The sequence below is a fragment of the Ceratotherium simum genome, chromosome 2 (assembly GCF_057802395.1).
Source record: "Ceratotherium simum simum isolate JZ-2026a chromosome 2, ASM5780239v1, whole genome shotgun sequence".
Taxonomy (NCBI): Eukaryota; Metazoa; Chordata; class Mammalia; order Perissodactyla; family Rhinocerotidae; genus Ceratotherium; species Ceratotherium simum.
This window is the reverse complement of record NC_141901.1, coordinates 72803895-72831778: the sequence shown is the minus strand read 5'-3', so window position 1 is coordinate 72831778 and position 27884 is coordinate 72803895. Positions and strand designations below refer to the sequence as shown.

Sequence of the window (27884 nt, the reverse complement as noted above, 5' to 3'; positions counted from 1 at the left end):
ATGCGCATATTCACACCCACGCCGCCTCCTCGGGCCTTGGGACCAGCTGGTGAGGTCTTCTCCTGCGTTTTATCCATATTTAACTCTTTCCCATAACTCTTTCCTATCGAGAGGACCCAGATTCAAAGATCTTTCCCCGCCCCCTGGACACTTCATTCACATTTAATCCAGTATGTCACATTTTCTGACCCCATCTCCCATCTCTCCTTTTCTCTTGAAACTCTTACTCTCTGCTCTCTGGAATTCACCGCCGGTCATCAGCAAAATCCCTGTATCCTCCACCTCTTCTCTGAACGCTCCCTTCTTCGTACTGAAACGTGCTCTTCTGAGGACATTTCTTCTTCTGTGGCTCTGTATGGTAGTGGCTCCGCTCCTCCAAATCCATTGATCCTTTCCCCTTTCTGGTCCCTCAATCCCCTCATGTCCTCTTTTCTGAGCCTAAGTCCATGGTCAATCATTATAATTACTCCCAAATTTACATCTCAAACCCAGACTTCTCTCCTGAGCTAGAGTCAGATATCCAGTTGCTTGTTTGACATGTCCACCTGGATGTGTAATAGGCTTCTCAAATTGTTAACAGGTCCAAAATCACACTCATGACCTTTCTCATCCACTCCTCTTGCAGTCTCCTCTGTTTTAGTAAATGGTGTCCCTTTCTTCTAATTGCTCAGGTCAAGACACTTGTCATCTTTAAGTCCTTTCTCCCTCCCATCCAGCTTTATTGAGATATAATTGACATATAACATTGTGTAAATTTAAGGTGTACAACGTGAACACTTGATATACATATATATTGCAAGATGATTACCACAATAAGGTTAGTTAACATATCCATCATCTCTCCTTTTCTTTGTGTGGTGAGAACTTTTAAGATCTACTGTCTTAGCAACTTTCAAGTGTACAGTACAGTATTGTTAACTATAGTCACCATGTTGTACATTAGATTCCCCAGAAGTTATTCATCTTATAACTGGAAATTTGTACCTGTTAACCATCTTTACCCATTTCCCCCACATGCCCACCCCCGGCCCCTGGCAACCACCAATCTACTCTTTGTTTCTATGACTTCAGTTTTTTTTTTTAGATTCCAAGTATAAGTGAGATCATGTAATATTTGTCTTTTTCTGACTTCTTTCACTTAGCATAATGCCCTCTAGGTTCATCTATGTTATCACAAATGGCAGGATTTCCTTCTTTCTCATGATGAATAATATCCCATTGTATATATATATACCACATTTTCTTTATGCACTCATCTGTCAATGGACACTTAGGTTGTTTCCATGTCTTGGCTATTGTGGATAATGCTACAATGAACATGAGAATGCAGATATCTCTTCAAGATAGTGACTTCATTTCCTTTAGATATATACCCAGAAGTGGGATTGCTGGATCATATGGTAGTTCTAGTTTTAATTTCTTGAGGAACTTCCATACTGTTTTCCATAGTGGTTGCACCAATTTACATTCCTACCAACAGTGTACAAGTGCTCCCTTTTCTCCACATGCTCACCAGCACTTGTTATCTCTTGTCTTTTTGATAATAGCCATTCTAATAGGTGTGAGGTGATATCTCATTGTGGTTTTGATTTGCATTTCCCTGATGACTAGTGATGCTGAGCACCTTTTCGTGTACCTGTTAGCTATTTGTATATCCTCTTTGGAAAAATATCTATTCAAGTTCTTTAGGTCCTTTCTTTCTCTCATATCTCATAATCTATCAACAAATCCTGTTGGCTGTACCTTAAAAATCTGTCCTGGCTTTGACCACTTCTCACTGTCTCCACCATCACGCACTGGTCCAGGCTGCCATCATCTCTTGCCTGTGTTCTGCAGTAGCCTCCTAATTATTCCTCCTTGCTCTCCTTCAACCCATTCTCCACCAAGCAGCCAGAGAGACCCTGCTAACCCTAAGACTTGCCATGTCTCCAGTCAGCTCAGAACTCTCCTATGACTTCCCACATCACACAGAGTAAAGCCAAGTCCTTACTAAGCCCTGCATGAGCTACCCGTCTGCTTCCAGCCCCGTCCCAGTCTGACCTCGTCTCCTGCTCTTCCTCCTGCACCCTGCTCCAGCCGCAGCAGCCTCCCCGCTCTTCCTCATGATGCCAGGAGTGAGCTTCTACCTCAGGCTTTCGCTCTTGCCGTTCCTTCCTGTCTTCTTCTCAGAGAGGCCCTGCCCTGGCTTGCCCATCGAACCCCCACTCCAGACTCTTCTGTTTCCCTTCCCTGCTTTATTTTTTCTCTTTGTCTCTGGCTAGCATACTAACCTTTAACGTACTGTATCTTTGCTTTATTTTATCCTATTTATTGTTGTCTCCTCCCACCCCAAGGAGGCAAGGATTTTTGTCCATTCTCTTCACTACTGAGTCCCTCTTGCCCCAAACAGTACCTGGCACACAGTTGTTTAGTAAGTGAGTGAACACTGCAGACTCTGAAAGTGGGTCACTGGTGAGACTGCAGAAGATGATGGTGGAATTGGGCTTCGGAGGAAGAGGAGACATGGGGGGATGACTTGAAAACAAGCTCCTGAGATCAGGGCCTGCCTTGTGGCCATGATGACATCCTCGGCATCTGGCACACAGCCAGGCTCCCAGCAGCCACTCAGAAATATTAGTGAATTAATGAACACACTTTCTTCAGATTGGAGAAATCTGAAAAAGGATTGAGGCAAAACCAATCAGAGTTGTTGATTTTAGAATCTTCCAATAACCTCAGGTTACCCAGAAGTCTGTCACCTGGGTGTCCCCTTGCTAGGGCACCTTTTTATTTACTGTTTAAATGAAAACACCTCAAGTCTTGTAGGCCAAACGTCATGGGAAGTCTAGCGACCTCCCCCATGGATCTCAGTAAATCCCTGGGCCTACGCTGAGTTACCTCTCTCACTAACTTCCCGGGCTTGCTAACTCTCCATCTGATGTATGTGTCAGAATTGTCTTGGGCTGTTCTCCTCTCTCATCCTGTGACGATCACAACCCCCATAAACCCGGATAACACAGAGTAGTGTGTGCAGAAGGCTCATCCTAAATTAGGGGTTACACAACAATACAACACATCAAATGATTAATTCAAAAATTAGTTATCCCTGTTCTTAAAAATTCCTTGGCCACCCCACCCCCCACACCCTCCCAGGACTTCCCACTGCCCCACTTTTCTCCTCAGGCCATACACAGACACAGGCAGGATAAGCCTGGCCCGTAGCTGTAGCTCTCCTCTTTGGGTCTGGCAAAGACTTTCCTGCAACACCCTCACCTACAATGTCAGGGACCTGGAGACCAGGTCTCAGAAAGCTGTTTTCCATTTCAATTAACTATGTGTGATTTGGATTTTCAAAACATGAGGTTATCTCAATTAAATGTTTTATGAACACAATTTCCAGCTTGCAACTATTTACAAAATTGCTTCCTTTTCAACCCATGTGTGTGGTGGGACATTAAGAACAATTTAAATGGGTCTCACCTTACACAACAGCTAATAATCCAGACCAAAAGCCCCACTCAGCCCCCAAGCTAATCAGCCACTGTGGACTTAGGGGAAGAGATAAGAAAAAGACAGGCACTGAGAGGTGTGGCCTAGCTATTTGCACTTACTAGGCAATGGGGTGTGGGATGGAATTAAGGCTACAAGAAAACCTCCCTTCTGTCATACTCTTTTTAGGAATCAGGTTGCAAACAACCACTTGCCCCTATGAGCAGGCTTTACTCTAGTAGACTAGCTGGCCTCCCAGCCGGCCTCTGGAGATTCATCAGCCCACAGAGCAGTGCATGTGTGTGGCTGGCTGATTGCAAATCAACATACCCATCCTACTTGGGATTACCCAAGGCAGTGGTTCTCAGAGTGTGGTCCCCAGATCAGCAGCATCATGTTCACCTGGGAACTTGTTAGACATGTAAATTCTTGAGTCCCACCCCAGACCTACTGAATCAGAAACTCTGGGAGTGGGGCTCAGGAATCCGGTTTAACAAGTCCTTCGGGTGATGAGGACGCTCACTCAAGTCTGAGAACCACAAACCTGAGGACCACCCCCTTCAGGTCTTCCTGAAGTTAACGTTGGGCATTCTGTATAGTTTATATGCAACGGCAGGCCTCCTAATCTGCTCAGTCATTTCCATGTAATGGAAAAACAATAAAAAAGAAAAAATTTTATTTATATAGATAAATAAACAAAAAAAGGCACAGAGGACGCTGGATGGTGCTGCTTTAAATCATGATGCACGTGATGGTCTGTCCACATCTTCAGGGGCAACGTGCTGGCAAGATCAGCCATCCAGTAGCCAGCAATGGATGCACAAGTAAGTAAAGAAGGCCCCTGAACCGTCAGATGAGGTGTCACAAGGCCCTGGGGTCCTCTCCTAGAACTGATGCACTTTTAGGTGTACTCTGTAGAAGCCTGACCAACTGTGCCTTGGCCCCCAGAAGGCTGTGCCGGATTCTGTGCTCACATCCCTTCATATCTCACAACAGCCCTACGGTAGGTGTTTCTTCTCCATTTTATAAATGAGGAAGTTAATGTTCAAGTTCACACAGGGAGTAAGTGGTAGAGCTGGAATTCACCCCAGAATGCTGGACTCCAAAACCCCGGCTCTCACCTGCCTCCTCTGATTAGAAGTGCTGAGTGGGACTTACAGGTAAGCACAGGTGAGCTGAGCGGTCGAAGGAAATGCTAAGACAAGAGAGGAGCCTGAAACCACAGCCAAAGAGCCATAGGCAGCTCAGTAGCCCAGCAGCCATTACTGGGTGGTAACTGGTAACAGTAATTCATTTTCACGAAGAAAAAGTTAGGGTGTATTCATGCAAATCCAAAAGGTAGGGAGGTTTGCAATTATTTTAGAAAGGCTGAAATGCAATATGGTTACACTGAATAGTTTAAAATAAAAATATCATTTAGTTATTTGGAAATTTTACTTTTATGGAAAACAACCCATTTACTGATGGTGTTAGCTAGATAAGCGAGGTATTGCTGCAATATACTTTTGTTCAAGTGCCTGGTGAGTTTTTTGAAGAATGGGTTTGGTGTTAAATTCTGGACAGGTGAATAGTGTAGGTATTCCTTGTATTTCACTCTGTTACCAAACCAGGTTTGTTTTTGCCTATCGCCCAGAAAGCCAAACACGGAGAGAACAAGATTTCAGCAGAGAGAGGGTTTTAATCACAAGGCAGCCAGGCAAGGAAGTGGGAGAATGAGTCTCAAATCTGCCTCCTCCAAAATGGGGACTCAGGCATATTTATGGGGTAGAGGGCAAGGTGGTTTGAAGTGTGGGGATAGATGATTGGAGGTGAGGTAATTGATGATCTGCACAAGCATAGTCAGACTTCATGCCTCTTCATAGGATGCATGTTCACAAAATGGTGGCGTTAGCATGATCTGAGGGTGGAGTTTTTAGCCTCTCAACGTCAAAAGGTCACTTACTGGGCATCTGGAGGGCTCAGTTGATGGGTTGGTGGTCTCAACTGGCCTGGACAAGGGGTCATAATTAGTGAAAAACAGCTCAAACCCCCATTACCATGGTGACCCAGGCGCCAGGGAAATGCTATCTATATGAACCTAGTTGGAGTCAGCATATTGCCTAAGCAGCGCAGTTAACAATGGGCAGGTGAACAACTAAAAGCTATAATCAGTAATTGCAAAAAAGAAAAAAACTTTAGTTACTAGCTACCTAATCATCAATGGCTAACTGTTTCCCGGCTTCAGCTCCATGAACTCAAGAGAGGATGCAAGTGGTTCAAAGCGTTTCTTCTGTAGTCTGGGCAATCAGCATCCTCCCAGAATGCACTTTAAACTACAAGGTTTTTAACCAAAGCCAAGCAAATGTAAGCAGCTTTTTATTACTATTATTGTTTTAATAAGCATCTTCAACAAACTTACCGATACTATCTTCCTGAAAAAAAGAATCTGATTCTTTTTCCCTGGTAATAAGGGAACAACTTATGAAAATACTGCCTTACAGTACACAGAATGAAGCAATGATAGGCAACAAAGTGGCAATTAATTAGTACTTGGGCCTCCTGCCTGTTTCTAACATGTTTATTATTTCTGCCCTTGCAAGGAAGGGTTGTGATATTCCACATGAAACACTAGAGAAGTCAACAGCATTCCTATTCTGAGGATGGAAGAAACATTAATTATTCCTTTGAATCCTATTGGGTGAAGTGAGTCTTTTTTCTTCCCTTCCCCAAACACAACAGGAGAATTATTTCCTAATAAAACTTCCACTAGGCCAGACAGTGTTGATGGAACATAATTTTTAACATGCAGTGGCCTGGAATCTGACAGATATTGGCAGACTGGGTGCCCCTGTTTTAAAAAGCTGAACGTGGCTGACAGTAATACCGCTGCTTCCTTACGTCTATTATAGTCAGTGCAAGGTTAGACAAATACATTCCCACCAGCACAAAACAGCAACCTTCCAAAATGTATGTCAGTGGTGTATTTACAGCCAAATCCAAAAGGAGCTTGTACTTCTTACGCTGCTCCCATTAATGAGACAAATGTCAGCATCCAGAAGCTATTTTTTTGTTCCTGCTTATCAAATCTTTCAAAAAATTGATAACTAGTCTTTATAGATTGTGAAAGTCAGATATAACTCTGAATGTATTACTTTACTGGACCCCTTGGGGTAAACTTATCACCTGGAAACCATTTTACATGGACGATTTGACTTTCATGTGGAGTGTCATAATGCACCCTAGATGGAAATCTAAAATAAAATATCTGGACTACAACCTTCCTCTTGGTGGAATTTATGATTCCCTCAGTACAATAATTTTGAAAATTGTATCCCTTAAGCTCCAGGACTTGATATATTATTTAACTGCTTGAATTGAAGAAGCTTTCCAATAGGCTTACATGCTATCTAGAGGCATGGATTAATTTCTATGGAACTACAAGCTTATCTCAAACTGTTTTTCAGCAATCTAAACTGCCGGCTTCATCTTCTTTCTAGGACAGAATAGAGTGTCCATTTCATCTCTGGCAGCTCCAGGATGCACTGCTTTTAGCAAAGCTCTTCCAGAAGACAATGGCCGTGGATCCACTAGAGAATTGGTTGTGTTCAGTCAATCACACCCCAGAGAGACTGGCATCCACTTGGGGCTCTTATCTTTCTATTTCTCATGGCATTTTCTGGTTTTAATTCTACTCTGGCCCAACTGAACTGGTATACAGCGAATGCTGGTAGGAGGGAGTCTGGAGGGCATTGTTTTCATGAAGTTAGAGACCAGCTTTTTTTTTTTTTTTTTAACTTTAAGGAGCTTGTGCTGCCAAAGGGAAACTGTTCAACTGTCTTCTGCTGCTTTCACAACCCCTCTTCTCTCATCATAGACCCTGTGCATTGAAAATCAGCAATGACCAGGTATATAAGAGGCCCCAGACTGTCCAAAGGCAGAGAGGACCAGAAATCTTTCAGCAGGGCTCATTCTAATAAGACTCTTTTTCCCTTCACCCATGTCAAAGTTGAGTTGGGAATACATTTAATTATACGTTTCATAGTCAATTCTGTATATAGTAAAGTTATTGCTAACTGTCCTGACATAGGGACAGCTTCCATAAACGCTATGTCCAGGGACACAAAAGTGCAGGGCTTGAGAGCACATGGCAATAGAAACCAATGTGTCCTATGGCCTTAGCTGGTAGGATAACGTGGAAGTATTAAGGATTAGTCACTCCACAAGAAAACTTGAAATTCCCTGAAATTTTACAGCTCGTGTATGAAAGAAATAGAAGTTTTCCCCAATTTGACAATAATCCTAAAATTTTATATGACATTACCTATAGCAAGCTGTGGAGATGAAATAAACTTTTTAAAACTATCATTAATAAAAACAAATTTTTATCCACCACATTAGAGGATACACTGAAGAGACAGTCAATTGTAGAGGAAAAGTGTGATAGAGGTGTGTAGCCAGTTAATCAAAGTATGTTAGTTTTGTGGCTTTTGTGGGGTTTGTAATCTGTTGCAATTTCTTTTTTTAATTATAATTTGTTGTGATTTTTTTCTCAACCTAAATAAATATTCACTTTTGTGCCCAATTTTGTATCAGTAATGTTGTATTCTTTTTCTTAAAGAGAGCCCTCCAACGGTATAAGCTTCAGGCCTCACAGTACCTGGATCCACCCCTGGATGGTTTACTCACCCTCCTCTGATCCTGGGAGACCAGTCTCTGGATAATAGAATCATCTTCTATGTGTATAATTTGATCAATTACCAGGACTAAGCTTTTTAGAATATATAGTTTAAAAATCTTTATTAAACCTAAAGTATCATGTGTATCTCCATAAATCATTTTAAAAGAATATATCGAATACATCAGCAAACTAACATTGAGATTCTTTTTTCAAGTGAGCATAATCATGTTCTCCAAACACTCTAAAGTTCTCTATGAAACATGTATATTTATGGTGAGTTTCTAAATTTTCCTTTTTCCCGGCTAGCTATTGAATTATTTACTAGTTATCTATAATTATCCCTTTTAAAAAGTGTGTGTATACCAAGGACTTTAAATCTTATTAAACATAACATCCAGTAAATGTTAATGTGTAGGATTTAAAAATGTGTTAAGAATTAGGTACCGGACTTATTTAATAAATAAATAATTCAATGATCAAACATTGAATCGATATGAATAAAGTCTATTACTTAAAGGAACACAGGATACTATTTTTCTACAGGAAAATCTAAAGTTATCACTTAAGTGATCACCATTTACAGGAAAAGGTTCTCCCTGGGGGAGCTGTGGACTGCTTGGCGAGGTGAAAGCAGTGTTATGTATTTCTTTGGCGTTCCCAGCAGCCAATATACAACCAGCAGTTTCTAAAAGGCTCTATTTTGCTGGTAGGGAAGGAGCCAATCAGCACCCGGACTGATGCAGGGCCCGAATTTGGGGCAGATTTCAGAGAAGCCCCGTCTACTGCCTCCAGGCGGCGTGGGGGACGCTTGTCTGGAAGCAGAGCGGACGGTCCCAGGATCCGTCTCTTGCCAACTGTGACCCTCAAGCCACAGGCCACAGGGCAAGCAAAAAATGGTGGGCACTTGGCAAATTTGTGGGAATTTCTGGGCTACAGGAATTTCCCCCCTAATCTTTTAGCCAGGCTGTTGGAAAACTTAGAATATTGAAACTGGAGCTTCCTTCGGCTCTTCAAAAAGAGGCTAACCCTGCCGCGGACAGACTGAAATCAGAGAACGCGCCGCAGTCTCTTCCCCAGGAGGCTCCCGGGCGCGCATCCTTCTCTGTTGGCTGTGCGGAAAACCAGGTTCGCACTTGGTAACTTTGGCTGTCACGGAGCCTATGCATTTGTAGAGCATTTAGCTTATTGACCTAAATGTTCTCATGTTTAGGGAAAAAAAAGTAGTTTAATTAATTCACAATAAAAATCCTCCATTTCATAGAAGATAAAACTCCTATAACCCAAACAGAATTGAATGTGTGATGTGATGCAGTCATCAGCATGCGGCAGCCTTAAAAATTACAATATCTGACCTTAATATGTGTGACTCTATCAGGATTCCATTGGCGACATGTATATTTTTCAATATTCTTCTCTGAGCTGAAATCATGTCATTTATATGCAAATGACCACATCTTCAGCAGCTGCTGCTTCTCGGTTGAAGCCAAGGGACTTATTTGCACTTTATAAAGCCTCATAAATAGATTTTGCCTCTAAGAGCGTGGGGGAGCAGGAAACCCATGGTAGCCTTTTATAGGGACAAGCTTCTTTTTGTTTGGAAAGCCAGCGGCCACCTCTAACAGGACAGTTCTCAGTTGCCAGAGAAACATGGTTCCTCACCCAGCCAGCTCTCCCCCTTCCCTCCTTAGAAAACATGCTCTTGTCCGCCTGGGGCCTTCTGGAGACCCCATGGCAGCTGTAGGTGTTGTACAACCTCTGGTTGTGGTTTAATCCAGACTTCAGTACAAGGTGGGCTGCTCCTTGAGCACAGCCTCTTGCCAGATGGTACAAGCAGGTGTCCAGCTCTGGGAAGACCCCTCAGGTCCCCACAGGTGGCCCTGTCTGAGGAGAGGAGGAGGAGGACTCCTGGGCAAGTGGAGAAGAATTTTTCCTTTTATGAGTTACGAGTTTCTCTTTTAAAACACTCTACATGGGGAAGGGGCAGCGTTTGGGGACTGTTTGTACGCTCTGATTGCCCAATCAACCAGTATTACGAGGGCATTACAAGCTTACCTTAGGTCTCACTCCCGTGAAGCCAGCCCTGGTCCCAGCTTCTCTCACCACCATCATGCCCCCACTCCTAGTCCAGTTGCTTTTCTTGTCTCCTCCACACCATTCACATCCCCTCATCGTTCCATCACCTCCATCTCTGGTCTCCCCTTTACACTCCGTCTTCCTAAAAAAGAACCTCACCTTAATTCATGTGATAAGTACATAGCACTTCTCCTTTTCCCCTTCCACTCCCATCTTCCCAGCTGGTCATTCTTTTTCAACAGAATTGGATGGAAAAGGAAAAGATTTTGCGCATTTGGTGTGCAGATAACATAAATTCTACCCATTTTCTATTAATGTTCCTATAAAACCACCCATGCTTCTACTTTGGGATCAACAGAAACATTCTATTTACCACTTAAGACCATTTAAGATATACTAAAAAAAATAGAAGAATATTATAAGATAATTGTCTCCTGCTGTTAGGTGCTAAGACAAACCTGAGGCACTTATGAAAAATAAATAATGATGGGAGGCAGGGTCGTTTATTTATAAAGCTCTGTGCTGCTGATTTGGTGATAATGACCTATTATCCTTGTCAGAATAATAGACTATTCCTGGAGCTTCATGTCTGGTGTGTGAGCAACTGGCAGGGCAGAGATGATTATACTGTCTGATAAATGTGTATAATCATCGAAGACACCAGTTGACAATATTATCATTAAATTGTCACCAGCTTGGCAAAGAGACGAACATCCCCAGCACATCAACCTACCAGAGATGTTTATAACTGCAAAACATCCAAGCACAATATTAATGTAGATAACTGAAATCCCACACACACCTCAAAACCCAGCCACTAGGAGGAGCAAAGTGTGGCCAGAGAGGACTTGGAAAGAAATGATACCCAGCCTTATGAGTCAGGAGTCCTAGGCTCTAGTCTCATCTCTCTGAGCCTCAGTTTCTTTAATTTTAAAAATGGAGATCATATCATATCATATCATATCCATCTCACAATATTATTCTGAGTACCAAAATTTTAAAAGATATAAAATACAAAGTATCTAATAATAATAGATTCCATCTTCTATAAAGTTGCTCTTGGTATACTTATGATTTTACATTGGTTTACTTTTTAAAAAATATTGTGGTGAAATACATATAACATAAAATTTGCCATCTTAACCATTTCAAAGTGTAGAGTTCAATAGTATTAAATATTCACACTGTTGTGCAGCCATTACCAGCATCCATCTCCAGAACTCTGTTCATCTTGACAAACTGAAACCCTGTACCCATTAAATAATAACTCCCCATTCCCTCCTCCCCCAGCCCGTGGGAGCCACCATTCTACTTTCTGTCTCTATGAATTTGATTACTCTAGGTACCTCATATAAATGGAATCATACAGTATTTGTCCTCTTGTGACTGGCATGTTTCACTTAGCATACTGTCCTCAAGGTTAATCCATGTTGTAATGTGTCAGAATTTCTTTCCTTTTTAAGGCTGCATAATATTTCCTTGTATGTATATACCACATTTTGTTTATCCATTTGTCCACTGATAGACACCTTTTTGGCTTCCACCTATTGGCTATTGTGAATCAGCGCTGCTATGAACATGGGTATACAAATGTCTCTTTGAGATTCTGCCTAAATTCTTCTGGGTATGTACCCTGAAGATGAATTACTGGATCATATGGTAATTCTATTTTTAATTTTTATTTGTTGATTTATTTAAATTTATTTTTTTATTGAGGTAACATCGGTTTAGAATATTATATAAATTTCAGGTGTACATCATTATATTTCGACTTCTGTATAGACTACATTGTGTTCACCACCAAACGACTAGTTGCCATCTGTCACCATATAAATGTGCCCTTTTACCCTCTACACCTTCCTCCCCCTTCCCCTCTGGTAACCACCAATCTATTTTCTGTATTTATGTGTTTGTTTGTTGATTTTTTTATCTTCCACATTTAAATGAGATCTTATGGTACTTGGCTTTCTCTGTCTGACTCATTTAGCTTAGCATAATAACCCTCAGGGTCTGTCCATGTTGTCACAAATAGCAAGATTTCATCTTTTTTTTTATGGCTGAGTAGTATTCATTGAATATAAGTATATATACCACATCTTCTTTATCCATTCATCCATCCATGGGCACTTATGTTGTTTCCAAGTCTTGGCTATTGTAAATAATGCTGCAATGAACATAGGGGTGCATATATCTTTTTGTGTTTTCATGTTCTTTGGATAAATACCAGAAGTGGAATAGCTGGATCATATGGTAGTTCTATTTTTAATTTTTTGAGGAATCTCCATAATATTTTCCATAGCGGCTACACCAGTTTACATTCCTACCAGTAGTGTATGAAGGTTCCCTTTTCTTCACATCCTCTCCAACACTGTTATTTCTTATCTTTTTAATAATGGTCATTCTGATGGGCATGAGGTGATATCTCATTGTGGTTTTAATTTGCATTTCCCTGATAATTAGTGATGTTGAACGTCTTTTCATGTGCCATTTGTATATCTTCTTTAGAAAAATGTGTGTTCAGATCCTTTGCCCATTTTTTACTTGTGTCCTGTTGTTTGTTGTTGAGTTTTATGAGTTCTTTATATATTTTGGATATTAACTCCTTGTCAGATATATGATTTGCAAATATCTTCTCCCAATTGTTAGGTTTCCTTTTGTTGATGGTTTCCTTTGCCATTCAGAAGCTTTTCAGTTTGATGTAGTCCCATTTGTTTACTCTTTCTTTTGTTTCCCTTGCCTTATTTTTAATTTTTTGAGGAACCACCATATTTTCCACAGTGGCTGTACCATTTTACATTCCCACCAATAGTGCACAAGGCTTCTAATTTCACCACATTTTACCAACACTTATTTTCTGTTTTTTTGATAGTAGTCATAAGACTACTTTCTTTTTTCTCTCCAAAGTCCCAATACATAGTTGTATATCATAGTTGTAGAGTTGGAGCTCTTCTTTGTGGGACGCTGCCTCAGCATGACTTGATAAACGGTGAGTAGGTCTGTGCCCAGGATCCGAACCGATGAACCCTGGGCCGCTGAAGCTGAACGTGCGAACTTAACCACTACGCCACTGGGCCGGCCCTGAATTACTTTTTAATACAATTATGTACACGAAACTTTATCTAATATTATCATGAAAGTTTTCACATTTGGAATGATTTTTAGTTTTTTAACCATAGATTCGATACTAATGTGCTAGGTGCATTTATAACTACAGTAGAGAGTGATTTAGGAGCTGCTCTGACACCTATATTATATATTTTTTAATCTACATTTTAACGAGATCCTCAGGTAATGCATAAGCACATTACAGTTTGAGAAGGGAAAGGAAAGTTAATCTCGACCCTATTGCAAGCAGATGGCAGCTCAAGTCAACTCAATTCTATTACACAGGGGATAGCAGCTGAATCCCAGTAACCATGCCTGTAACTTCCCTGCTGTCATCACTGCTGCCGGTACTGCAGTCAGTCCCTGCTCAAGCCACACCCCACATCAGCCCCCAGGTGAAGTGTAGATGGGTCCACCTGCCCCAGCCCCAGCCCATGCAGCAGAATGGTGATTGCCTGAGTTATGGCTGGGCTATCAGGCGCCATGTCTCCTCCCCATCTCTGATTATCAAAATGGAAGGTTGATAATCTGGTAATGGAAGGCCTTTTGGCATCTCTTTAGGATGCCTGTTTTCCTCACCTTCTTCACGGCAGGATTCTGCTGAACCGCCTCTTAGATCCTCAGGCCATGTTTCAGTTGTAGGACAAAGAACACACTAGGCTCTAACAAATGATTGGTTAGGATCTTAGTGGTCATCTAGTATAGACTCCTATCTACAGTGGAATCCCTTCGATAAAGTTCTGTCAAGTGGTTGTCTTCTCTGTGCTTCAACATCTCCAGGGATGGAAGCAAAGCCACACAGTTGACTTATACTGACTTTGCTCTTGAATAAAACATTTTTTTAAAAAAATACAAGCTGCTAAGACATGTACCCTATAGTCTGCTCATAGAGTTTGACATTGGACTAAAGTAAAAGACTAGAATTTTTATAGGCAAATTTCATATTGTTAGATTTGGTCTGTTGTTTCAACCATATGAGAATTTTTTGAATCCTAATTTTGTTTCTTTGTTTGTTTGGTGAGGAAGACTGGCCCTGAGGTAACATCTATTGCCAATATTCTTCTTTTTGCTGAAGAAGATTGGCCTTGAGCTAACATCTGTGCTCATCTTCCTCTATTTTGTGTGTGGGACACCACCACAGCATGGCTTGATGAGCGGTGCGTCGGTCCCCACCCGGGATTCGAAACTGTGAACCTCGGGCCGCTGAAGCAGAGCACGAACTTAACTACTACACCACTGGGCTGGCCCCTTTGAATCCTAATTTTGTAACTCAGCATTCTTTCATTGATCAGCATGCTACAGATGTTAGCATAAAAGTCATTAGTGAAAATGTTGAACAATTTAGGGCTTAGGGACTAACCTCTAAGTTATTCCTCCTGGAAATCTTCCTCTGGAGTTATTTTTTAACCAGCACTGTTTGAGTTACTCAACGAGTTAAAAATCCTCCTACCTGTAACAACTAGCCCACAGTTCTTTCACAAGCATATTCTTGGTCATGCTGAAATTCCAATACTTCTTGTCTATAAAATTCCTCTGATTTCCAGTATACAGCCCTTTAGAAAAAGGAAAATGCATTTAGGTTGGTATGATGTATTCTTACTGAACCTACATGATTCCTAGAGATCACTATTTACTTTGGAAACTGGTAAAACTATCTTTAAAATAACTAGTTCTAGTTATATTATTTACTTATTCACAATATTTATTCTTTCTTCACAATTTCTTAAACATTTGTGATATCTTTTCAACTATTTAGTCTATAAAATAATAACGATAAAATGAATAGCTACCATATGTCAAGTACATATTATGTGCCAGGTGCTGTGTTGAGGTGTTCTATACTGAATTGTCACCCTGGCCCTATGGGATATATACTATTATCCCAATTTTACAGGTGAAGAGACTGAAATTTAGAGCTATTAAGTAACTTGCCAGGAGACTCCAGGTCTATCTGACTCCAAAGCCTGTTTTCTTAATCAATATATCATATTACCTTCCCTTGGAATGCAGTGGTTCAAATGTGGAATCTTGAACAAGTTGGGGCTCCAATTCCTTCTTATCAACACTTGTTCCACTCTTTCTGGTAAACTCTGATGAGCAATCTTCTTACCCAGGAAAAAAAAAAAAGTAGTAAAATAGGAGTGGAGATGTTCTGCTTCCTTGTTGCTATTATATGCCAATCCAGCATCATTATTTTCAAGCTGGGGCCTTTCCCTTCCCAGAACTCTTCCTACTCTGAATTTCTTATTTTCTTTAACGTTTTTATCTGGTTCTGAGCATTAGTCTTCCTCAAAGACTTGAGTTACTCCAAGACCTTGGGTATGTGTAATCCTGTTCACCTTTCATCCATGTCACTGGAAAGTTTGCTGTCCAACCTTATTGGTCTCATTGAATTCCTCCAGCTTTTCTTCCTCAGTGGGACCATTGCAATAGTCAGAATCAAAATGGGCACTTATTCATTTTCATCATTTGCCCTACTTTTAATGGAGTCACTATCATGACATCAATTATCTAGCTTTTCCATTGGACCCGTAAGAACTAATGCGTTTCAGAGAAAGCCAAGATTACACTCAACAGTCTGTCCATTCTCTGACTGCATATGGCAACAGGACTTTGCTTGGTGTTTTATATGATATATATGTTTCATCTAGGAAACGCTTTTTGCATTCTCAAGAATTTGCTGGGGTAGCACACTTACAACATCAAGAAAACAACAAATCTGCTATGAATCTGTCATATAGAAAACTTTCCAAGTTGTCAGCCATGGAGCATCTGATGTGGAGAAGGGACACAGAGTACTGATTAACAGCCCAGGCTTGGAATGAATTTACAGCCAAATTTACAGGGAGTCTATTGTAGGTGACGTGGTGATGGTGCCATTTCTTAAGCTTTAATTTACGCAGTTGAAAATAGGGATAGTAAGAATGGGATAATAGGATAATGCCTATGTTCCTTAATGTGATGTAAGTGCTCCTTAGCACAGTAGCTGTTAATATTGTTATTCAGCTCCTTGGCCCCACGTGCCATTTTAATCAGCTACCCAAATCTCCTTCCTCGCCTACCCTATTAGCCAAAGGGCATATCCCAAACTTGTGACTCCGATGAAGACACCTACCCACTTTCTAGACTTTGTGAACATTCTCCTCATCCTCCAAGTGGTTCACTCTTGTTTAATTTTGAGCACAGCACAGAGGCCCAGTTGATTAAAAGACATTGTTTATAGTCGTAAATATCTTTTTAGAAAATGTCTTCAGGTTTTAAAAACCTGGGAGAGGAGAATTAACCCATGAAAGGACTGGTCTCTTCCCATGCTTAGGAAACTCACTGACACTCCATTTCTCCAAAGGCCTGAAAATAAACAGGAGCAAAGTGAGCTTGTGAAGAATAGAAGGCAAAGCAACACCTTCCACTGCAGGGCCTCCATGGTGTGCGGTCAGAGCTCTGTCTTGGATTATGGGCACAGTTTGGGAACGTTATTTCAGTCCAACTAAAATGACGTCAGTGTAACTCTGTGCCATGAGCCCAAGCATGGTGCATTAGTTTCTATTGCTGCTTTGACAAATTACCACAAACTTAGTGGCTTAAAACAACACAACTTTATTATCTTAGAGTTCTGGAGGTCAGAAGTCCAAAAATCAGTCTCACTGGGCTAAAATCAAGGTTGCTTGATTTTAAAATCCAGGACTACATTCTTTCTGGAGGCTCTAGGGGAGAACGCATTGCCTCGCCTTTTCCAGCTTTTAGAGGCAGTCTGCATTCCCTGACTTGTGGCCCCTTTCACCATCTTCACAGCTGGCTGTGCACCATCCTCAAATCTATCTCCCTCTCTCTCTCTCTCTCTCTGACCTTTGCTTCCATTATCTCATCTCCTTCTGACTGACTCTCCTGCTTCCCTCCTTCACTCATAAGGATGCTTATCAGTACATCGGGCTCATGCAGATAATCCAGGATAATCTCCCCATCTCAAGATCCTTAACTTCACACTTGCAAATTCCCTTTTGCCATGTAATGTGACATATTCACAAATTTGGGGGTTAAAACATGGATATCTTTGGCAGCCTTGTTTGTCTACCACAGGTATGGATTATACATTCTTTCCTCAGTCATAGGGCCTAGATGTTATCTGTCCCAGTTTATATTTTGCAGTCAGTACTTCAAATGGGACAAGTTAGCATCCAGAGAAGACAAAGTTAATCAAATAAAAAGGAGGTATCAGCATGCACTTTATCACATCACCAAGAGAATCAAAACAGTCAGATTGTAAATTTGACTTCTTGTCATGTTGAATTCTTTCAGTGCTATGTTATCAGAAATAGGCAGTATTGTTATAATGTAATTTATATAGTGCCTTCCCCTGACTGATGAACAGAATATTCCTCAGTATCCTCAGAGAATTAGTCTCTCTAACTCTTTTTATCCCAGCTCAGCCACTCCAGCAATATAATATGCAGCAATATAATGTCTGTGTGCAAGAAATAAATCAGACTCACTAAATTTAAGGATATTCACTTAAAGAAATTCCTTTTGGAGTTTCTTTCTTTTTTTTTTTTTTTTTCCTTTCCTCATTTGAAAATGCTCTTCTTTGGGTACTATAGAGCCATTGACCCACATTAGATTAATTAGGTCAATTAGCCTTTATATAGTAATTACCACTCAGATGGCTTTGAATAATTCTCTTTTAATAAAGATATGTCTTAAAAAGAGATTATCAACTTAAATTCCTGCCACAAAGTAGCATTAAGAAAACATGCATTTAGCGATTCTTTCTGCAATGTGGCTTTGGGTAGAGCAGTGATACTGGGTAGAAAAAGCTTAAAGACTTTACTTTGGTGAGTTGATTATTCACATTCACACATTGTTAAAAGCCACATGGGTATTTTCCATTCAGAGAGGCTGTTGGTAACCCTGATTGCCAAGCCTAAGTCAGGGCAACTCCCTCCCTTCACCTAACTTGTCAATATTAATTCCCGAGTTTTTAGACTCACACTAACCCCAGCACCTAACCTGCACCTCTCACCAGCCGTCAGGACTATCTGAAATTTTTTGCTCTCTGCTTCTGTCCTTCAACAACATCCCCATGTTTTATCTTATTGTTGACAATGGCTACCAATTAATGAGTGTTTGCTAGGTTCCAGACATTTCACATTCATTATTCCTAATTGTTACCTGGAGTTAACTCACTAACAAATATTTGTTGAGATATTTGCTCTCGATACTGGAGATACAGTCAAGCGGATGTCCTATCTCCATGTAGTAGTTGAGGAAACCGAGACAGAGGAGTTTAGGGGCCAGCCCAAGGCAGTGCGGCACAGGAGTTTGGACAAAGCCCAGAGTCTGCCTGGCTCCACGGTTCAGCACCCTCAACCCCTAGGCTGCTCCAGCGGGGGCACTGGAACTGCTATCTGATTTGGTAGCTATCTTTGAAAACTCAATCCACTGTTTGGGGCATAAGGTTACTAATGAAGTCAGGACCTTCAAGAAAATGGCTCATCAGGAATCAGGTTGAAAATAGAAAACTCAGTTACCTAGAACACAGGTCCCACTATTAGTAATTAAAGGCTTCAATTTTCTTTTTAACTTCAGGATTCTGATGTATGTTCAAGTGCAAAAAAGTTGATGTACTGCTTAAGTGAATACATATGAATGGGACGAGGGGTAGTTCCAGGTGTACCCTTTCTGGTTTCTGCTGCTGCGGTTCACTCAGTCCCTGACGTATAGACCAGACAACGGCAGTGCTGCACTGGCAGTTGTGCGTTGACATTAAATGCTTTGTAGTCTGGGATCTGCCACTGAACAGAAAGGACTCTGTGAGTAAATTTACTCTATGCTGAGATCTGGACGTTTGGATGGCCTGGAATACGGAGATAATTTTGTTTCTGTTTGTTGGTTTGTTTTACAAGCGTTTTAAGTTTTAGAACCATGTAGGAATCAAAGTTTCATATTGGGAATATAAAAATGGTATTTCTGGAGGGCAGTTTGACAATTTGATTCAGTGATTTAAATGTGCATTTCTAGTGAAAGGCAAATAGATAAATATGTATGCATAAGAATGCTCACTGAAACATTAGTTATAAAAAAAAACTGGAAACATTCTAAATATATATCAAGAGGGTAGTCATCAAATAAGTTATACACATCCATGCATGTACTACAGAAAAAATGAGTATGTATATCAATACATTTATATTGTATTGTTAAATGAAAATAAAGATTAAAGAACAGATTATAATCCTGCTTTAAAGTGTGGGTGCATGTGTGTGTATCTGGATGGCTATATTCCAAAATAGGCAATCTGTTATTATCACCAAGTAGTTAGATTGAGGGTGATTTTAATTGCTTTGTACATTTCTGTATTATCTGAAATTTCCTTTTTTATTCTCTTTTATCCCCATTTCTTACTTATATCACCCAAACCACTCCCTGGTGACAACTATTCTAATGCATTTGATGTAAATCTTTTAATTCGTATGTATTCCTACAAAATATATTGTTTGCTTTTTGTACAGGTATTTCATATTTACTTAGATAGTATCACATCCTGTTTCTTTCATTTTTCACCTAGTACTATGTCTTCTAGATCTATGTTGCTATGTGTACTAGTCTATTGCTGAATCATTTTTGTAGGATAGGTATTATAAATAAGCATGTTCTACTTTCATAATAAAAAAAAAATCCAATAAAGCTCTTTGTATTGTGAAGAAGAAAAAATAAAGAAAACAATCTTTCTTTCTTTGGACATAAGAGCATAAAGCCATAAATTACCCTACATAATTTTGTCAATGATGTCCAATATCCAAAAAAGAAATAGTTATTACACTGGAGATTATATTTTACTAAACACCTCTACTTTAGAAAAGTGTTTGGACACATGCAACTCTTTTTTTTTTTTTTTTGAGAGAAATAATTACTTTTATTGAGTGCTTACCATGTGCCAAGCATGGTCTTTTCTATAAATATAGAAAATTCAAAGAGAAAAGAGAATATTTCTTTCTATGAAGACTCTGAAATGCTTGACTTATTTTAGGAGGCAAAAATTTCAAAAGACAAAGTTATTTTAAAAGTGAAAAGTAGTCAATGAACTTATTACAGTGTGTTCTCACTATATATTAAAAATGAAATTAAAATCATTTAAAATAAAAGAAACACGACACTGTAATGCAAACAGTAATTGAGGAAAATCCCAAAAGGATAGGAAACGGTTGATGGACAGCACAGGAAAATGAAAAGACAATCAGAGGAAGTAATAAAGCCTATTGGGGAAAACCTGAAATTTATATATTGAAAGTTCATAATTTTTAACATAAAAATCTAATAATAACTGCTAATCCCTTTTCTTTAAAATTTAATTTAAGGATAAAAATAGAACTTCAAGAGTAACTTTATTCAGTCATATTTTTATAAGAGAGGTATCAAATATTCTCAGTAAAGATTTGTGTTTAACTTTCAAACTTTTCTTCCAAACAATATATTCCTAGATGAGAGATATGAAAAAAATCACATATAACTATATATTATGGGGAAAAACATGGCAAGATGAGAGTCATATTTCAAGCAGATGTTACTGCAATACAATGATCTCAGAAAGGTCACAAAGAACTGTGTTTCCTCTCTGCCTTATTTAGGCCAGTTTTCACTGAGAGCAGCAGAGAAGCTTCATAACACAGCACCGGCAGACGAACCAAGTTGCCCTAACTAAGAGTATTTTGTTGAAAACAGGACCTCCTTGTTTTTTTCCCTCCCTCTCTCTCTCTCTCTCCAAAATATTGGGTTTCAGAATGAAGTCATTGACCTAGGAAAGATAAACAAATAGTCTTCAGGGACACAGAGGCAGATCAGAAAAGCAGATTCAAGTATGGAAGCTTAAATGTGAAAACCAAGAAACAAAATAGTGATCTGAGAGTTCAGGACAAAGAGGGGAGAAGAGTTGTCTACTAATGTTGATAGGTGGCCTGCAAGAGGGGAAAGGCCCAGCACAAGGACCAGATAATCTAGGGAGAGGGTCAGAGCACTTTGCTTCTCTGGAAGCTAGAGTTAAACTGGAGACCAAGACTGTAGGATGTGTCTTGGCTAAGAGCCCATCTGAATTTGCCTTAGATTCTCCAACAGGAAAACTCTAAAGATTAGGAAAAACACGGATTTGGATGATTTGAATGAACTTTAAAGATGCAGCAGTATTTCATTCATTTCTAGGCAGAATGGCGTAATGGCTATGCAAAAGATTCTTGAATCACACAAAAGTCAAGCTTTGTGATATTTGGCAATTTATTTAGCTTCCTCATCTATAGAATATATTTATAATAAGAGAATTCACCTTATTAGGACAAGCAAAAAGATTAAACTAAATCCCCCATCTATAGGGCTTAGGACAAGGTCTGGCACATAGTACATATTCAGTAATGTTAGCTAGTCCTGGGTGTAGTTATTTAAAAAAAGGAGGTATATTTACCATTTGAGCATCTGCCTGAGACTCAGATCTGAATTTTTACATTAATTGAGATTAGTGTATTTTAATGTCTTTGACAGATCATATTGAATCTGAGGAAGACATTATTTGTTACTAATAATATTAGGAAATGAGACTTCTTGCACAAATCTATCACTATTAAAAATATAGTGGGTACAAATCTCAGTTCATGAGCTCAAGTATGCAAGAAATGTTAAGTTTTCATTTCTTTTTTTTTTTTTCTTTGCTAAGGAAGATTTGCCCTGAGCTAACCTCTGTCGCCAATCTTCCTCTTTTTGTATGTGAGCTGTGCCACAGCATGGCCACTGACAAGTGGTGTAGGTCTGCGCCTGGGAACCACCGAAGCGAACTTAACCACTAGGCCACCGGGGCTGGTCCTAAGTTTTCATTTATATTTCAAGCCCCCATTCCACTAGATGTTGGAAAAACAGTCTCAGTCAACTCAAAGTTTCCCCCTCCGACACTGGGATTGCATATATGCTCCAGGAGGCTATGACCTGTTGTCAGTTGTCATCTGTCTGTGCTTTTGTCTGCAGAGACAGACATCCTGATCCTGATGCCAGTCCACATAGTTTACAACTATATCCGCTTGTGTTGGACACTAGCTTCTGTGACTTTTGGGAGAGTGAGAAAAGGAATGGAGCTCTAAAAGACCCTACCTCGTCCCCCTACTAGTAGCCTCTGGAGCATGGGAAATGTTTCTGCTGTTTCCCATGCCATCCTGAGGCACAAAGGGACTTTGTGAGGCCATCTCAGTACCGCTTTTTAACTCTAACATACCACACTGCATCTCTATTCCTCCTATTCCATTGGCATGTGGGAATGAGAGAGAAGTCTGGGGTCTTGCCACCTTCTCAAATTAAATAGGAAAAGTGACATTCCTTCTGCTCTTTAATCTCCAAAATTATGCAGAGAGGAGTGTTCTATTATTCCCTAAACCTTACCATACCCTACTTCAGATTAAAACCAAGAGAAAGCTGGGCCCTAGTCCCAGCATCTCAGCTCTTTTCTTTTCCTCTGACTTCTCTCTTTTTCCACAAATCTAGAGAATCTTCAATCTTGGGGACAGGAAAAACAGATTTTGACTTATCAGGTATTTTTCCAATTCCTTTGTCTCAAATCTGGATCTTGGCTTTTGAAATTAAAAAAAAAATCAAGGATTTGACAACTCTTCCTTGAGGAATGTCTACTTTCATAGTTTTCAAACAGTAATGCAGAGCAAGACCATCCTAATCTACATACACCATATACTACAATATATGTGTGCAATATTTTAAAAATATAAGTGTAGCAACAACTATGGGTAAAATTGTGTTTATGAACTATTATGGTTAATAGCTAGAAAAGAATTCCTTAACACATTTAAGAAAGAAGAGAGTGGAGTGAAGTACATTTTACATTTCTGATCAAAAGATACAAAGTTTACAAAAGTGAGCATGAAGTATAACTCTTAATTAGGAACTGAAGTAGGAGAAGTATGAAACCAACTTGGGTTCAGTTCTGGTTCTATCAATTATTAGCTGAGAAACTACGGGAAAGTAATTTACTATTTTGGGGGCTCAGTTTTCCCTTCTGTAAGTTGAAATTTTGAATTAGAATCGCTAAGTTTTTTTTATTGTACCATTCAATTATTTCCCTCATTTAAAATATATCACATAACAACAGAAAGAAAAAATAGTAATTTTTAAAATAAATCAAACTCTCGTAATAAATTTCATTAAAAAAGATTATAGTAGTGGGCTTTAGCACCTTTTCTGGTGGTGATAGATTTGAAGCTTTAAAGAACACCACCCCAGGAAGAGGAGAGTGCACTGGTGCAGGAGTGAAAGGATTGGATCAGTTGTCCTTGATTTTTCTCTAGTTAAAGATTGAAGTATTGGAGCCATTGAAATAAAGTTTCAGCATCCTCCATGGTTTGTGTGTGTGTGTGTGTGTGTGTGTGAGGAAGATTGGCCCTGAGCTAACATCTGTTGCCAATCCTCCTATTTTTGCTGAGGAAGATTGGCCCTGGGCTAACATCCGTGCCCATCTTCCTCTGCTTTGTATGTGGGATGCCTGCCACAGCATGGCTTGATAAGTGGCATGTAGATCTACGCCTGGGATCTGAACCTGTGAACTCCGGGCCGCCGAAGTGGAGCACACGAACTTAGCCCCTACTGCACTAGCCGGCCCCATCAATGTGTTTTTTTTTGACGCCGTCATTCATATCAATCTGCTGGAAGAGATGTCTTTGAATTATTTTCTGATGTGTGCCCCAAAACATAGGAGAGCTTTCATTGTCTTTGTACAGGTGAAAAGGGGACAGGGAAATCAATTCAGAAGAGTTGTCTTACAATTGTAAGAGTTGTCTCTTTCACAGTTGTCAAAGATTCTATGGTTCAAGGTGGTGACTTCAGTGAAGGAAATGGAGAAGGAGGGGAATCTATTAATGGAGAATTTTTTTTTTTTTGGTGAGGAAGATTGGTCCTGAGCTAACATCCCTTGCCAATCTTCCTCTTTTTGCTAAGGAAGATTAGCCCTGAGCTAACATCTGTGCCCATCTTCCTCCATTTTGTATGTGGGGTGCCACCACAGCATGGCTTGATGAGCAGTGCATAGGTCTGCGCCCAGGATCCAAACCTGCAAACTCCAGGCCACCGAAGCAGAGTGCGTGAACTTAACCACCATGCCACCAGGTTGGCCCCTAATGGAGAATTTTTTGAATACGCGAGTTTCTCTGTTAAACACAACAGAGAATTTCTCTTATCAACGGCTAACAGAGGGAAGGATACAAATTTGTTCACGGTTCTCCACAACAATGAAACCAATTCCTCATTTAGATGGGCATCATGTTGTTTTTAGGTAGGTGATTTCTGGTCAAGAAGTTATGAGAGAGAGAGAAAAATCAGAAAACAGATGCAGCTAGCAAACCATTCGCTGAGGTACAGACCCTCAGTTGTGAAGAGCTAATTCCCAAACTATAGCTAAGAAAGAAAAAAAGGCATAAACCATCATCCTCATCATCCCAGCGACTCAGATAGCTCAAGAGATTCTCAGTCCTCTTCTGATCCTTCTGATTGTGAAAGTGCTTCTCAAGAGAAATTAAAAAAAGAAAAGAAAAAGAAAAAAGAAACATAGGAAAAATTCCCAAAAACACAAGAAAGAAAAAAACAGGGAGAAAGGCAAGAAAAGCACATCTAGTGAAAGGGAGGCTGAAATCTTGAAGCATAACCCCAGTCTACTGTCTGTCTAGAACAGTTCCCTCCTACAAGTGAAAATAGATTCCTAACCAGAAAAAGGTGCCCCCAAAGCTGATGAAAAAGAAAGGGAAAAGAGAAAGACAGAGACAGAGACAGAGAGAGGAGGATATAATCCACCTAACTGCCAGCCTGCTTCATACCAGTGGCAACTTTTAGTTACTAGGTCTGGCAGGAAAATTAAAGGAAGAGGACCAAGGCGCTACCGAACTCCTCCCAGATCCAGATCCAGGAATGGTTTCAGACACAGTGAGACTCCTTCACATTGGAGACAAGAGATGTAGAGAGTTCAAAGAATGAGGGTATTGAGTGGTGAAAGATGGATCAAAGGGGATAAGAGTGAGTTAAATGAAATAAAAGAAAATCAAAGCAGCCCAGTTAGAGTAAAAGAGAAATATATAACTGATCCCAGGCATGTATCTGAGAGTCCAAACAAAAAAAGTGAAAAGAAAAAGAAAGTTAAAGATCATAAATGTAACAGCAAAGAAGGAGACATCAGAAGAAATTCAGAAAAAGATGATAAATATAATAAAAACAAGGTGAAGAAAAGGGCCAAATCTAAAAGTAGCAGTAAGAGTAAAGAGAAATCAGAGAGTAGGGAAAGAGATACAAAGCATAATAGACATGGAGAAAAGAGAATGAGGCCAAAGAGTAAAGAAAGGGATCAGGAGGATGTTAAAGAACAAGAAGTCTTATTATAAAGAAAAAGATCAGGAAAGGAGTAGAAGTAAAGAGAAGTCTAAATGGAATCAAAAAGTAATGAGCATGATTGTAATAAAAGTAAGGAAAAGAACAGACGAGCACAGTCTAGGAGAAGAGAAGGTGATATAACTAAAGGCAAACAGTTGCAATGGTAGAACAAGAGAGGGAGGCAGAGGTAGGGACAGGAGCAGAGGGTGAGATCTAGAAGCCACGACTGAGAACACAGCAGAAGCAAGGAGTACCACAGACACAGAGGACAGGAGTACAGGAGAGGAAGGTCAGGGAGCCGACAGGGAAGAGCAACACCACGAAGTAAGGAGAGGAGGAGAAGCAAGAGATTCCGGGAGCCCAGAGAAAGAAGAAGGCAAAGCAGAAACAATGAAGAGCACAGAAACCAAGAAAGTTAAGAATTCACATGGAAAAGAAAATTCTGAAGGTGAGAAAAGAATGTATGCATAAAATCATGATCATAATAGTCCAAATAAGAACACGGGAAAAAATGCTGATGGAGATCAAAGTCCATTCTCAAAACTAAAACAAAGTAGTCAAGACAATGAATTCAAGTTCTCCACAGTGAAAAATAAGGAGCAAACTTTATTGAGCAGGTTTGCTCTCAAACCTGGTGAGAAGACCAGATCCTCAGTGGGAAAGGAAAATAAAAAACCAAAGCATTAAGAAAATGACCACGTACATGATAAAAATTAACAATTTGATCACGTATATAGCCCGGGAACAAATGAAGACAAAAGTGAATGGGTGCGTTGTGCAAACTCATTTCCATTCTGTCTCAAATTTTAAGTTTTAGAGACCTGCTGATGAATCTCTTTTACGTTGTTTCCCTCTTTTCATTGTTTTTGGGTTGTTTTATGTTTATCCTTTTTTTTTTTTTCCTAACGCAGACTTCATTGAGTTGATATTTTGACAATCTGCAACCTACATAAATTGTACTAGCTAAAGTTTTAAATAAACTTGAAATAAGAAAAAATATTGTAGTAAAATTCTTTTAACTTTAAAAAAATTTTAAATTTCTAAATGGTAAAAGGTTTAAGTTTCCAAACTGATCAATACAAAAACTAAGGGAAAAAAAAGACAACTTTATGGTGTGCGTAGTTTCTGAAAGATTGAAGCCATCTACTGTCATAAGGAAGTACCTCAGGCAAAATGCTAATGTCAGCTGAATTTTAATAAAAAATTTTACAGCTACAACATATAATATGTGAGTGCAGGTTTATGAGCATTTTCCTAAATCTTTCAGAATACTATAGGGTTTTTTGTTTGTTTTGTTTTGTTTTGCTGAAGTATATAGGGATTTTTAAGGCACATGTTAGTTTAGGGAAAGGTTTCTGAATTGAAATGTGAAAATAAGCAAGACAGACTGCTTTTGTGAATTATCTGCTTTTATTATGTTAATTAAAACAAAACTCTATAGAGCATCTAAGTGCCTCTGAAGCTACATAAAAACATGCCCAGTTGATGCATGAGAATTATAAAGATAATTTACACAGTTGGTGAAGAAAACAACCTATAGTGAAAGGCAATTAAACAAGAGCTATATCACATTTAAAATAGGAAATATATGTGCAGAAAACCAAGTAATCATCATTACTCTTATACTTGTCTCCTGGAATGGATTCTCTTAAAATTCTGATATTGCCTCCTTTCCTTTCCTTTCCACCTTGAACGAGTGCTTCCCACACTTTAATGTGCACGTAGTCACCTGCAGATCTTGTTAAAATGCAGATTCTGACTCAGAAGGTCTGGAGTGAGGCCTGAGACATTCCAACCAGCTCCTGGGAGTTTCCCAGGTCACTGGTCTTCGGGTCAGAGTTGGAATAGGAAGGCCTTTAACTACTGGCAGCCAGGAGTTGAAATGCTGACAGATAACAAGTGCCAGTGTTTTCCTTTTTGTTTTGTTTGTTCCACTGACTAACCAAAACCCACACCAAATTCTTAGCTTAGTTTACTCCTCTTTGCCCCGGCTTCCTCCTCACTAGTGCCTTCTCTAGTCCCACAAAAGTAAAAGTTCTTAAATACAGACATTTATTATCTAGGATGCCATAGGTAAATGTCATCCATGTAAGCCCTAGGCTAGGGGTTCTCAAAGAGTGGTTTCCTACTGTGCTTGAGAAGGGTGTCTTCTAGAAATAAGGTCATGGTAAAGAGACTCTTTGCGTGACTC

General features: G+C 39.7%; 1 pseudogene; it reads left to right on the top strand.

The window, feature by feature from the left end:
- Positions 1-26503, top strand: LOC101390375 (peptidyl-prolyl cis-trans isomerase G pseudogene; annotated as a pseudogene).
- Positions 26504-27884: the final 1381 nt, after the last annotated feature.